This window comes from Ambystoma mexicanum, chromosome 2q (genome assembly GCF_040938575.1).
Source record: "Ambystoma mexicanum isolate Mex_15411 chromosome 2q, UKY_AmexF1_1, whole genome shotgun sequence".
NCBI lineage: Eukaryota > Metazoa > Chordata > Amphibia > Caudata > Ambystomatidae > Ambystoma > Ambystoma mexicanum.
Window position 1 is genome coordinate 400,346,304 of NC_090924.1, and position 13,121 is coordinate 400,359,424.

A 13,121-nucleotide genomic window follows, 5' to 3' on the forward strand; every position below is an offset into this window, starting at 1 on the left:
ACAATTAAATCAAGTAAAAAAAAAAAAAAAAAATCTTAACACCAGAGATATTCTGTACCGAATTATTTTGTACCCGAAGAACAACTGTCAACATTGCAATTGTCACATTTCTTTTATCATTAAACAAAAGTGAAGCATGGTTTTAATTTTGAGTTTTATGTTTCTGTATATGCTGTATTAATCACAATACACTTTATATGCAATCGAACAAATCTTCCGTGTAACTTTTGTTTCCCACTTGTTTGACAATCGCTGTTTCTTTTTTGTGTATATTCTTCACTTTTTTTATCTATGTGAAAATGTATCATTTGGTAATCATGTTCGTTTTTGTAGGTGATAATTGAAAGGTTGATGTTGCTGTATAATCAAACATATCAATAAAACTTTTTTAAAAAGTGGATATTGTCTTGGAGAATTCCTCCTAGCCTATGCAAGTGGGCACCTCTGGAACCATCAGGAGGAACAAGGATACTTCTCAACATCATAAAAGATATCTTCCGCAAATAACTAACCGTTTACCAGCTGACAAGCCCTTTCATCAATTTGCGTCAGAAGAAGCTGACAGTATTGCTTTACAATCACCTTGCATGGATGACTGGGACTATGAGGAGGTTATGCTGCCCCCACTCACGAATAACCTGCCCTTTGATGAAATTTCACCATCAGCCCCAGCATTGCCTGAAAAGAACGCTAACCCTAGAGTACAAAAAAAGTAGGAAAACAGCAAAAAGGACCAAATATGTGGGCCAAACAGGAAAACCCACTGCTGGTTGTGCTGGTTGTGCTAGCAAAAATTGAATTTTGGTGCCGAACTCTAAGATCATAGTGTTTTACACCTTAAGCGATGGCACAATTAGGCAGGTCCAATTGCAAGGTCCAATAGATCGCTGGTTACAGGTGCCTGGTGTGATGTTCTGCAGACCGAGGCTCGATGGCTGATATGGGTCTCGGCTGCAGTGGAGGAGGAGGAATGACCACAGGCAACTGTCTTGGTACCTTATTGCGCACTGCCCCCTTTCCAGTGCGCGCTACTTTATTTTTGTTTCTCTGCCCCTTCCTCGTCCTGTCACGTGGGGTCGGGCTCCACCTCCTCACACGTGACCAGACGAGTCAGGTGCAACCCCACATTCCTCCCAAACTTGCATTTATTAAATAATAACAGGTGATTCTTCAACAGGGGTGTAGCAGCACCAACACCATAACTTCTCAGTGTCCATCAGGCCATTACACCTTTCACAGTGGTATCTCTTGGTGATGGTATATGCCATCCAGAGCAAAGCCACTCAGTCGGGGAGAGGGTTGTGGTTGCTCTCTCAGTGTGTATCGTGTCCCCCTCGTTCGCGCCAGCATTTCTGGTGCGCTTACTTTGCAACAGTTGTTTTCCCTTGCACTGGGGGTTCACCGGTACCAGTTGCTTCTCTTGCGTCTTCAGGGATTTCATCTTCTCCTTCTGGGTCTTCTAGCTGGTGGACCCCAGTCGTGTTTTCATCTTGCAGTTCTGCTGTCGTTTCCTTCCACATTTGTGGGGGCACTTTGTGAAAGTGCGATATATTGCGGGTGACTGCTTCTGTCCTTCGGGTTGCCGTCACCATGCTACCACTACTGTCCAGGGACGGGACTCATAGGGCATTGTCATTTTCCTGGTGGGCAATCTGTTTCTCACAAGTATAGTGTCTCCTGTCTATAGCTCCCCATGTTGTGCTCATCGGGCGTGACTCTCTCTCTCTCTCGTGTTGTCGTCGATTCTGTTTAATTTGTTCACTGTTTGGTTTGGTTGCTATCCAGTTAGGGTGTAGTGGAAGTTCCATCTGGGTCGGCACTTCGAATCTTAGCGCTGCCGGGCTCACTTGCGTGGCTGTGTGGGGGGTCTGATGGTGAGACCACAGGAAACTATATACCGCTGGGAGCAAGGGTTGTCGATGGTCTTTGGCGATCCGTATTGTCTTGTTGAGGGATCCCATGAGTCTTTCTGCATCTTGTGGCCAACACAGGGTGATTCTCTGGTGCTGTATATTTAGATTCACCAGGAAGTTCTGCAGTTCTCTACTGGTGAGGAGGGACCCATTGTCGCTTTTGAGACTTTTGGGGAGGCCATGAGTGCTGAAGATTTTCTCTAGGGCTGTTATGGTTGTTTCTGCATCAGTGGATTTGACAGGCTCCACTTTGGGGTATCTGCTGAATTTGTCTATGACAACAAAGAGGTGCCCTTCATTCGCGATGGTGCAGAAATCCACACTTACAGATTCCCACCTCTGCTGACTCCTGTGTCTGTTGGCGAGGGGGTCTGGTGCAGGCTGTCATTGTGTGGTCTAGCAGGCTACACAGGTTTCAATTAGGTTGAGCACTCTCTGTTGTATTCAGGGCATCCAGACCTGTGATTTCAGGTAAGCCTGGGTTTTTACCACTCTCTGGTGGCCTTCATGAGCGAGTCACAGTGCCCGTTCTTCTAGCGTTGCCGGCAGGACAATGTGATGACCTTTCAGAACAACTCCTTCTGGGGAGACAGTCAATTCTGTGCAGATTCCGAATAGGGCTTGGAGTTTATCTTGGGCTGCCGCTGTTTGACATGATCAGGAAATCTTTCCAATCACCTGATTGTATGGTTGCATTTACTCGCTAGAGGCATTGGTTTTGTTATGTCTCTTCTGTTATTTCTTCCATCCTCATTACCTTCGGGCGAGCCCGTGCTACTACTTGGCATACATGTTCTTCGGTCTCCCTTGCATGTTCTTCTTCTTGGTGTGTCGCCGGCCGAGGGTGTCGCAATAGGTAGTCCGCCGGGTTGTCGGCTGCCGCCCAGTAGATCACATCTATGTTGAATGGCTATAGTTGCAGCATCCATTTCTCCAGCCGGGGTGGTGGGTGGGGCGCTGACCCTCGGAAAATTGGGATTAGTGGTTTGTGGTCCATGAACACCTTGTCGGGTTGGCCGAGGAGGTAGACTTGGAAATGGTGACACCCCCACAGAATGGCAAGGGCCTCCTTCTCAATGTGTGCATAATTCTGCTCGGCCTTTGTGAGTGCTCAACTAGTGAAAGCAATTGGGTATGTATTTCCGTCTGAGTCGACTTGCGTTAGCACGGCTCCAAGGCCAACAGGGTTGGTGTCGACTAAACGTTTAGTGCTCTGCTTGACATCAAAGAACACCATCTTTGCCTTTTTTATGTTCAAATCTTTGATTTGTTGAAATGCTTCTTCTTGCTCTTCTCCCCATTCCCACAGGGTGTCCTTCTTTGTAACACATCTTAGTGGAGCCGAAACATTGGCTAGGTCTGGAATAAATCTGGCACAATATATAGCCATTCCCAGGAAACTTCTAACCTCCGAGACTGAGGCGGGAGCTTTGCCTATCTTGATATCGTCAACATTCGCGGGGTCTGGCGATACGCCTTTGGCATTGAAGACATAGCCGAAGAATGATAGTTCGTTCTTGCCAAATTCACATTTCTCGGCATGCAGAGTGAGGCCTGATTCTTCTAGCCACTGTAGGTCAGCAATGAGGCGTGCTTTGTGTTAATGTTGGGTTGTTCCGTACACCAGAACGTTGTCACTGACGTTGGTGGTGCCTGCTAGTCTTTGTTATACCCTCCGAATTTCGTCTTGGAATACTTTGGCTGCTGAAGATATTCCAAGTTGAGCCTGCGATATCGTCGGAGGTCAAGGTGCAAAGAGAACGTTGTGATATATCTGGATTCTCGTGACAGGCATATTTGATGATAGCCTGCTTGCAGGTCAAGTTTGCTGAAAACTGTGGCACCGGTCAGGTCTACCATACAATTGCCGGGGTGATGTGTCATTCGCAGCATTTGGTAGCCTCATGTCAATACAAATACGCACAGCATTTGGTTGTTTCGGCTTTTGAGTCACCACCATGGGGGATACCTATGTAGTGGGGCCTTATGTCTTCTCAATAATCCCTAATAGTTCCCGCTCCTCCAGCTCTGCTTCGATGGCTTCTCACAGATGGAATGGGACACTCCTGTGCCTAACTGCCCTTGGTTTGACAGTTGGGTCGATGTGCAGTTTTAAAGTTCGTCCTTTCAGGCATACGATTCCCTGAAATATCTTTGTGTGCTTTTCTAGTAGTTTGTCGATTTCTGGAAGGTTGATGCTGAACGCGAAGTTAATGAGCTTGAGCTTCTCTGCTGTTTTGCAGCTCAACAGGGTCTCTATCCCGACATCAACCACATAGATGCGTGTTCTGCATTAGGTGGAGTTGTGGGTCAGGTCAGATTTGAAAGAGCCTACTACGGTTAAAGGCTTTTTGTATCCATATGCAAAAAGCTGCACCTTCTTGCCTCGTAGCTGTGGAGGTGGCTTTAGTTCTTCAAACCTCATTAGGGGCATCACATTCACAGTTTCCCCCATGCCGATTACTGCTTTTGTGGGGGTTCCGCCTGCTACAACTAAGCATGTGGGTCGGATGGTCTTCCTCTTGTTCGCCGATTTCCTATTTGGTTTGACGGTATAGATCAGGAATACTCGCTCTTTTCTCTTCCTGGGCCGCCTCACTTGCCGGTCTTGAGATGAGTCACTTTCAGACGCATCCTTTTCTTCAATCCCACTTGTTGCTTTTTGGCTTTCTGCAACGGCCCGTGCCTTCCCTTTGCTTCACCTGTTGGTTGCGGTCCTAGGGGGCCATCTTGTCTCTTTTGGGGGTGGGGTTTAAGGCAGACAGCTGTAAAGTGGTTCAACCGCTTGCATTTCCGGTACATGACTCCTAGAGCTGGGCAGGGTTCACCCTTGTGCCATGCACACCCGCACCACTTGCATGTGTCTTGTCATTTGCCTGGTGGCCAGGAAGGCCTGCTGGAGATGTTCTTGCGCTCTGGCTGTGAGTTGACTCCTGCAATGCTCTCTGTGTCTTTTGGGTCAGCGATGGGTAGTGGATTCATGGCCGCTTCCATTGCTGTGGCCTGTTTGTTCCCTCTGTCAGCCCATCGCTAGTATTCTGTCGAGGGGTAGGTTTTTTTCCGACAGGATGGCCCTATGCAGCTTTTCGGATGATATTCCATGGTTGACCTGTTGGTGCACTGCAAACTTTCATCTGTGAATTCACATCCTATGGCTATTTCTCGAAGGCGTGCATGAAACTAGTCAATTCTCTCTCTTAGTCTCTGTCAGGCCATGCTCATCTGGAAACGTTCATAGTCTGGGTTTAGTTTGGCTTTAACTTTCCATTTAGAGCTGCTTTGGTGGTTTCATAATCAGTGGTTGTTCCTCAGTCTGGTAGTGTGTTAAATAGCCGGAGGGCTAGCATGCCTAAATTGAGCATGAGTAGCATTTGCTGGTCTTCCGCCTCCAGGATTCTCTTTGCTTTAATGTGGAGCCCAAATTGTTGTAGCCTTAACTCCCATTGTAGAGCTGCTCCTGCTGCATATGTGTCAAACAGGCGCATGCACGCTCCACAGGTGGTGTCAGTTTGGTATAGCCCCTTCCTGATCAGTGTTAACCCTCCTCGTGCCTTTGGGTGTTTGTCCTTCGGTGTTGTTTCCTGAAAGGCTTTCCATGGTTTGTTGTTGTGGGGGCAAACGTCAGGCTGGTTCATTCACTGGTATTCTTGTGTGCTATAGTATGTGTTTTGAAGATTTACAACGTTGTTTATTTGGTATTTTTTTATTCTGGGCCCCCTGGGTCAGGCTCCTGTTGTGCTTAGCTTTCCTGCCCGTGTCGGGGAGCTGGGCACGATGTGTGTGAGTTACATAGGGCAGGGGTTGAGGGACCGGGGACGGGCTACTCTTTGAACAATAACATCTTCCAACAATGAGTCCCCCCCCTTCGTTCCCCGCCCCTCCCCTCCCTCCACTCCCTCCCTCTTCCCTCCTGATCCGGGTATAGTCTTTGTGGTGACACTGTTTTTGGAGTGGTGCTGCTTTGGCTTTGCTGACTTTCCTAGATCTCCCCTTGTGTTTCTCCTCCGGTTCATGTCTGTTAGAGGTCTCCTTCCCCCAGGAGTGCTGTTATTCCCAGTAGACTCATAGACCTAGGGCACCATGCCCGTGTGCTCCGTCTCTTAAGTATCTGAGCAAATTTGACCAGTCACTGTTGAATCTGTTGTGCTCGCCTTGTATCGAGTATGTAAGCCATTCTATGTCCACCAATGACCATATTTTCGCCACCCATTCATGCTCTTGAGGAGCGTCTCTAGATTTCCACTTACGTGCCAGAACCAATGCTACCGCCATCATCATAATGATGTAAAGTTTGCGGTTTGCATTTGACGTAATGCCTTCAATATCCCCGTTTAGTCCTATCATTGTAGGCCCCTGTTCCCTCCGCCCTTGATCCCTAGGACCTGGTTGATTGCTTTTTGAATACACACCCAGTAGTGGTCTACTTTTGGACATTCCCACCATATATGGCTCCAGGTGTCCTCCCTTCCACAGTTCCTCCAGCACAGTTGTGAGGTCTCTGGGTAAATTCTATGTAGTCTGACCGATGTTAGGTGCCACTGCAGAATTAGTTTCAGCCAAATCGCTCTGATTTGGAGGAATCTTGATAATTTGGGGATCTGTGTCGTCCACTCTATATCCTCTTTTGTGGATCCAGTATATGCTTCCCATGTATCCCTGTATGCTCTGGTCAGTGGGGCCTCTCCCTCCTCAATGTGTTTGAATATGGATGTAACCACTCTCCTGTCCCTATGGTCTGGGTTCAGGTACTTCTCGAAAGAGTTCAGTCGTCGGCTCACCGCTTCTTTCATAGTGGGATGTAGCAGCCAGTGTCTCATTTGGACATAACGGAACCTTTGTTTTTCCCCCACCCCGAAGTCAGCGTTGCATTACTCAAAAAGTTTAACCTGTTCTCCATTGAACATGTCTCTAACCCTGTGGCATCCCCCCTGCTGCCAGGCGTCAAATATGAGTGTTTTATGTCCCGGGTGAATTGTGGGTTGTCAAAAAGTGGTGTGTATGGGGAGGGGTAGGAGGTAATATGTGCTCCTTTCACTGCATAGTTCCATGCGTTGCCCACTGCTGATAGGATTAGGCTATTATACATTTGCGTGGTCTGTCCACCCTTGGTTTCCACAGAATTCCCTGTAAATCCCCTCCTGCGACACCTTGTCCATGGACCTCCATATTTTCCCCCGATGGTCCTTTTGCCAGTCTCTAATGACTCTTGTTTGTGCAGCACTACCATTTTTAGGACATTGATGCGCCCCATCCATGATATAGATAGAGGACCACAGCCTATCATTTTAGATTTAAGATTCTCCAAGAGGGGTGGATAGTTTGCTTGATAAATCCCACCCACCAAATTTGGTCAGTTTTACCACTAGGTATGTTATGGAGTTATCTACCCATATGTACTGCAAGGACTTTTTGAAGTTTTGCTCTTCTGTGGTCGGGAGGGTGAGGCTGAGTATTTCGGATTTGTTTATATTCCCTTTTAGTCCTGCCACTGCCCCAAAGTGCTCAAGTTCTGGGTTTACTGCCCTGAGGGATTTATCTGGATTTGTCAGTGTCAACAGCATGTCATCCGCAAAGGCGACGACTTCAGGGGTGTCTCTTCCCAAAGGGTATTCCTACTATGCTCTAGTTTGCTCTTATAGCTGCTAGGAAGGGTTCTAGGTGTAATGCATATAGTATGGGGAAAACGGACAGCCCTACTTCGTGCCTCTTCCGACAGGTACAGGGTCAGAGATGTGCCCATTAATGGAAAACCAGAGGAGCGGGTGTTGGTAGTTGGCTCTGACTCGGGTCAGAAAATTGGGCTCGAAATCCATCTTGGTCATGGTAGCAAAGAGGAATCCCCACTCCACCCGGTCAAAGGCTTTCTCTGTGTCCACTGCTAGGGGGAGAGCAGGGATTCCTCTCTTTTGGGTCTTCTAGATTAGATGTGCTATTCTCCTGACATTGTCCCCTGCCTGTCTTCCTCTAATGAAGCCTGACTGGTCGGCATGGATTATCCTGGGGAGAATCCTTTCGAGTCTAGAGGCTAAGATTTTCGTGTGTATTTTAGCGTCAACATTAATTAGCGCGATGGGGCGGTACGACCCGCATTCGGTGGGGTATTTGCCTTTTTTGGGAGTTAGTATCACATTAGCTTCTTCCATTGATTTGGGTGAAGCTTTGGATGTTCCTATGTCGTTAAATAAGTTTGTGAGGTAGAGTATTATTGTTTCTTTATGTGTTTTCTAGAATTCTGCGACAAAGCCGTCCGGCCCCGTGGATTTATTAATTGGAAGTGAGTTTGTTGCGGCCCTGACCTCGTCTCTTGTGATTTCCTCTTCCAGTGCTTCCCTCTCCCCTGCTGCTATTTTTTGGAGCTTAATTTTGTTTAAGTAGGCATCCTGGCGTGTAAGTGACATATTTTCTGAGCTGTATGGCTTGGCATAGAACTGAACAAACTCTCTATGTCTTCATTTTTAGTGCTAGTCCAGCCTCTGTTGAGCTTAAGTTTTAGGATTGTTTTGTACTTTTCCTTTCTCAGCATTTTGTCTACGAGGCGGTCCGATTTATTGGCTTTAATATGGTACTTTTCCCTAAGGTGCAGTAGGTTGCGTTCCGCCGCCCTGGTTTGTATGAGGTCTAACTGCCCTTGTATCGTCCTGTATTCTCTTTTTACAGCTAAGGTCTGCATCAAGCCCATCTTAACCATTATGTCTTTTTATTTCTCCTCTAGTTGAGCTTCTTCAAGCCTCAGTTCCCTTTCTCATCTTGCTTTCATGGCTATAATCCTACCTCTTAATGTTGCTTTGAGGCCGTACCACCAAGTCTGCGGTATGATGTCCCCAATCTTATTATTCTCAGTAAAGGCCTCCACTTCTTCTGCTATTTCCCGGACAAGTGTTATGTCTTTGAAGAGCGGGGCTCGGTAGCACCACTTCCACTGGCCGGGTGGGCCCCGGTTTCTTTTGAAGGATAAGGTCATCGGAGCAGGATCTGAGAGTGTTATAGCACCCAATGTCAAGTCGTTTTGCCTTATTAAGCAGTGTTCGGGAGAGCCATATGTAGACGATCCTTGAGTGTGATCGGTGTGCATGTGAGTAAAAGGTGTATCCCTCCCTATCCCCCTGCAGCTCCCTCCATGTGTCAATTAAGGCCAGGTCCTGGACCTCCCGCTTGAGGTCCCCTGAGGGTCGCATCAGAGGTCCCTGGGGAATCGTGCCACTGTCTTTGGTGGGATCCCAGGCCAATTTGAAGTCCCCGGTTAAAATGACGGGCGATTTCGAGAACTTCTCTAATCGAGTGAGGGCTTTTCGGATGTAGGCGTCTTGGCCCGTGTTTGGTGCGTAGATTGTCGCAACCGTATAGGCCTCCCCTCCAACGCTACTGCTAGGTATCTCCCCTGGTCGTCCGTTTCTTTCCCCTTTACTATCAGGTCGAGCCCGTCCTTCAATGCTAACAGGACTCCCCCTTTTTCTTGGCCTGCGTGGCATGGAAGATTCTGCTATAACCCCAGATTTGTATCCTATGTGTTACCGGGTTTGGATGTGGGTCTCTTGCAGCATAACTATATGCGGTTGTTCCCTCCTCAGGAATCTTTCTACCTTTTTCCTTTTGACCAGTGAGTTAAGCCCTTTGACGTTTAAAGTTAAGACCCTTAGGTGATCGGTACTAGCCATTCTCGTTCCCCTGAGATAGTGTTGTCTGCCTGGTGCCCCCCCCCTTTGTGTCCCCTCTGATGCCTGTCGTGAGCGTAATCTTCTCGATTCAGCTACCCACGGATCTTCCTCTCCCTTCCCTCCCTCCTCCCTGCCCCCTCCGCACTCGCTTCCTTCTGGGTGGGTACAACTGGCACTTAGCCCCACTCATTTTGTGGTCATGAGAGCTGAACCCTAGTGGCTCCACAGTGTTCCCTCACGCGGGATCTCCCAATCCCAAACCAGAGTACCGTCCCACGCCCCCCCCCCCCCGGAGAGGTGAAAAATTCACAACATCTGTTTAGTGTTCAAGCAAAGCACCTATCTTTGTGTGCGCCCTCCCCAGGCGTGTATTGTCTGTAGAATCTGTAACTCGATTTTGCGATCAGTTTGCGCTCTCAGAGGGCTTTCCTGGTTTGTCCGACTCCTTGTTGGTCAGTGGGCTTCTGGGGGCAAGTTGGTTTTCTCCCTTCTTGGATCTTTTTGGACTTCACCGTAGACCATTCCCATGTTCTCCAGGCGTTGAGTTGATTGGAGGTCGGGGGAGTGTTGCTTGCACTTCGTCGTCGATTCCCAGTAGGGTTGCTCCCTGCTCACATGTCGTGACTTTGTACTGCTTGCCTTGTTTTTTTGTTTGTTTTTTTGCGTTTATATAGCGCTACAAACCCTCAGGCATCTGAGCGCTGCTTACCCACGGTGTGTGGTGCTCATTTATCGACCTCAGAAGGATGAAAGGCTGAGTTTGACCCTGCCGGGATTCGAAACTGCATCGGCAGGCTCTGCACAGATGTCAAAGCGAGCGCTCTACTCGCTGTGCTATCTGACCGGCCTTGCCAATTAAATCTCAGACCGAATGGGTGCCAGTACTGAGGCCATACGCCTTCTTTTGTTGAGAGTTCTTTGTGATATATCCTGGTATAGGAATATGTCAGCGCCATTGTAGGTGATTTGGTTTGCTTTTCTGGCCTTATCTAGGATTCGTTCCTTGAGTGTATAGCTGTGGAAGGCCACCAGAAGATCTCTCGGTCTTGCCCCCGGTTCCTGTTGACGCGGGCCCATCCTGTGGATTCTGTCAAATTGAATCTGCTCGCCTGCCTCTGACTCCAGTAAGTCCTCGAAGATGCTCTTCAAGACCTGAGTTAGGTCTTGATCTTGAGTTTCCGTATGTTGGATCTCCAGGACCTGTTCTCCAGATCTTCTGTCTGTAGCTCGAGGTTGTGGGTGGCCACCGCCAGGGTTTCCAAAAGAGTGCCTGCTTTCCTCGCGTCTTCTGTTAGTTCTTGAATGGCCCTGTCGTTGGTGTCCACTCTCTCCTCACTTTTGTTAATGTCTCTTCTTATTTCCTGTATTCCTTTGGCCAGATCTTCTCTCAGAGTGTACATTTGTTTTTGGCCCCCTGTGGTGATTTTATCTACTATCTCTCCTTGTAGGCGTTTGAGTGAGGCGTGTGTCACGGTCTCTCCTGGTCATCCTGTGAAGAGGCCGCTTCTGATTCCGTGGCCCAGTCGCTTGTGGTTTGGCCCCCCGGGGGATCCGTTTCTCTGGCCCATAACTGGGTCAGGGTTCCTTCCTGTGCTTTTTTCAGATTCTTGAGGGCTGTTCCTGTTTCTGGACATCGTGAGGCGTGCTTGTCGAGGGTCTGGGGCATGGATTGTTCCGTCTACCCCAGATGCCTTCCGGGGTCGCTGACAACCTGGGGTCTGTAGCTCCGGGTGCTGTTGCTGTTCTGTGGGGCTTTCCGCCTCTTGCGGCCTCTGGCGTCCCCAATCTGGGTCCTCTTGGTGTGCATCAAGAATCTTGTTTTTTACAAACTGACTGTGGTCCTTCCTGGAGTACCCGGGGGCACTGCACACTTTAACCAGGCTTGGGGGGCAGCTCTATGGTTGTTTTAGTTGCCTCTGGATGAAAGTGGGCCCCGTTTTGGGTTTTAAAGATCTTCGAGGTCGCCTTGCACTGTGTCAGGGGCCCAACCCAGGCGTCTTGGTCCGGGTGGAGATCTCTGCCTGCTACACATTCAGCTGCCTGTGGCAGGGTTTCTGAGAAAAGTGCCTTGGGCCGTGTCAGAGGTTACCGGCCTGTGTTGCATGAGGCCAGGACCTCCGTCATGCACAGCTTAATGCCTGGATTGTGGCGATTCCTCAGGTGTGGCGGAGGAGCAGGGCCTTGTGTGGACTGGGGCCTGGGCCTCCTGGCCCGGTTTGTGACCTGGCGCCTCTCTGCTCGGCCCGGATTGGCTAATGTGGACCGGTCTCCATCTCTGGAGGTCTCCCTTTTTGGGTTTGCTGTCTGAGTCCCGGGGCCTCGTCAGGGCACCTCCGTCGCACTTACTTGTAGTGCTGATTTGGGGTGCCCCCGTTTCCCGCGGCGTCCGGAGGGCTGCACGGGTCTTTGGTTGGGTGAGCTCGGCTCTGGGGTCCCGATGCGTTGGCTCCCTGCCTCAGGGCCGGGCTGCATCCTTCCCCACTGGGTGTCTTCCGTGGAGGTTATTGGTATATTGGCGGCCAGTGGGGCCGGGGCAGTGCAGCACCTCCCAGTGCTCCTTCCTGGTAAGGGGGGTGGCCATAGGACCATTGGGCTTGCTGAGGGGTGGCGGTTTCTCGGTTTGTCCTTTTGCGTTTCAGGGGCGGTTCTGCTTCTGCCTGTGGAACCCCTGTGGTTGCTCCTCACTTGGGATTGGGTTATGCGCAAAGATCAGGGCTGCGCGGTATTGAGTGCCCCGCCGGGCTCGCTGCGGGCGGGAAGGCAGTGGTCTCACCGGCCCGCTTGTCCTACATATCCCGTTGTCCGGGGACCTCAGGGGCAAATGGTGTGGTCCCCGGAGTCTCTCCTTGTCCCGATGCAGGGTACAATGTGTACAATTGTTAATCGTCTGCTTTTTGTGCTTTGTTGCTACCCCGGGTCGGGAGCTCGGGGACGCAGTGCTCACCTGCGCGTGGCCTTCTTGGAATCTCCCTACTCTTTCCTCTTGCTCGTGTCAGAAGGCCGTGCAAGCTTGAGCGTGTTGTGCATGCGTCATACGCAGTAGGGGCCGGGAGAGAGGGGCTCCTCTTATCTCCTGACCATGGTCTGGGCATTGGCTTTGTGGTCCTCCCGGCATCTGCCAGTCTCCCGCTACTGCGGCCAGCATCGTGAGGGATGTTCCGGGCTGCCTGGAATTATGTGACCACTTCGGCAGCTGCTCAACCAGGGTGAAGTGGTGGCAGGGGGGGGGCAGGCTTGCTCACACGAGGGTTGCGGCTCCACTTCGTCGCCATTGTGATGGTCTGCAGACCAGGGCTTGATGGCTGATAAGGGTCTACGCTGCAGTGAAGGCGCATGAATAAACCACAGGCAACTGGCTTGGTACCTTACTGCGCACTACCCCATTTCCGAAGAGAGCGCTACTTTACTTTTCTATCTTCTCCCCTTCCTCATCCTGTCACGTGGGGTCAGGCTCCCCCTCCGCACAGGTGACCAGTCGAGTGAGGTGCAACACCACACTTGGGGACATGGATCCTGCCACAACTGCAATTTGTGCAAACAGATCGACCACGGC